The sequence below is a fragment of the Amblyomma americanum genome, chromosome 10, assembly GCF_052857255.1.
Source record: "Amblyomma americanum isolate KBUSLIRL-KWMA chromosome 10, ASM5285725v1, whole genome shotgun sequence".
NCBI classification, from domain to species: Eukaryota; Metazoa; Arthropoda; class Arachnida; order Ixodida; family Ixodidae; genus Amblyomma; species Amblyomma americanum.
The window spans coordinates 73,878,017-73,879,062 of record NC_135506.1 but is presented as its reverse complement, the minus strand read 5'-3'; the positions used below and the strand labels follow the sequence as shown (position 1 = coordinate 73,879,062).

Here is a 1,046-nt window from a genome sequence, read left to right as displayed (position 1 = left end):
TCTGATACAGGACGGACTGTAGCGCATTAGTGTGCTTTAAAAAACCACTGCTATTTCGGCATCACAGCTCCAGTTCCAATTGTGCTCAACATGACAGGAATTTTGTACTCCTCTTAATCCACAAGTGTTTATATCAAATGTCACAAAAAAACACTTTAATGCATAAATGCTCCGTATTTAAGGACATCACTGCTGATGGGTACAAAGAAACAACAGCAACAAAAAAAATTAGAGGAGACAGGAGCTCCACCTTATGGACAAGAAAAAAACGAAAAATTGAAAATTGGCTTTGAGGAAAGGAAAGGTACCACAGTGGAGGGCTCCGGAATAATTTCGACCACCTGGGGATCTTTAACGTGCACTGACATCGCACAGCACACGGGCGCCTTAGCGTTTTTCCTCCATAAAAACGCAGCCGCCGCGGTCGGGTTCGAACCCGGGAACTCCGGATCAGTAGTCGAGCGCTCTAACCACTGAGCCACCGCGGCGGCTACCTAATTCTTCCTTTCTTCTTTTACTCCCTCTCTTATTCCTTCCCTTACGGCGCGGTTCAGGTGTCCAACGATATATGAGACAGATGCTGCGCCATTTCCTTTCCCCAAAAAACCATTTATTATTATTATTATTATTAAACGAAAGGTCGCAGCAACTGCCTCAAATATATCTGTGGATACCTGAGCCGCGCCGTGAAGGAAGGAATAAAGAAGTAGTGGTAAGTGGTTTTATTAAAATAATAGTAAAAAGGAAGGAAAAATTTTTGTTAGCCACGGCATCTGCCATTGATACTGAACCACCTGAGACACATCTCATCGCCCCGGGAAATCAAGGTGCGCTATATACGTGCGGCAGGACGCCCAGAACACGCTCGTCGGCTCGGCGACGGCGACATCTGACGCCTAAGAGTGCGTGGTTGTGAGAGCGCGCGTCGGTGGTGTTGACACGACGGTGGGCAGTGTCTATATGCGTCCAGCTGTCGCGTGGAACGCGCTGTGTTTTCGTGCTGTGTCTTCGTGCTGTGCCCCGCGCCAAATCATCTGTGGTGATTT

At 47.5% G+C, this 1,046-nt stretch overlaps 1 non-coding gene across 1 annotated transcript; it reads right to left on the bottom strand.

Annotated features, from left to right (window-relative positions):
• Positions 1 to 416: 416 nt before the first annotated feature.
• On the bottom strand, positions 417 to 488 carry TRNAS-ACU (transfer RNA serine (anticodon ACU)). The gene has a single exon. It is a non-coding gene; the product is annotated as a tRNA-Ser (tRNA).
• Between the last annotated feature and the right edge of the window lie 558 nt (positions 489 to 1,046).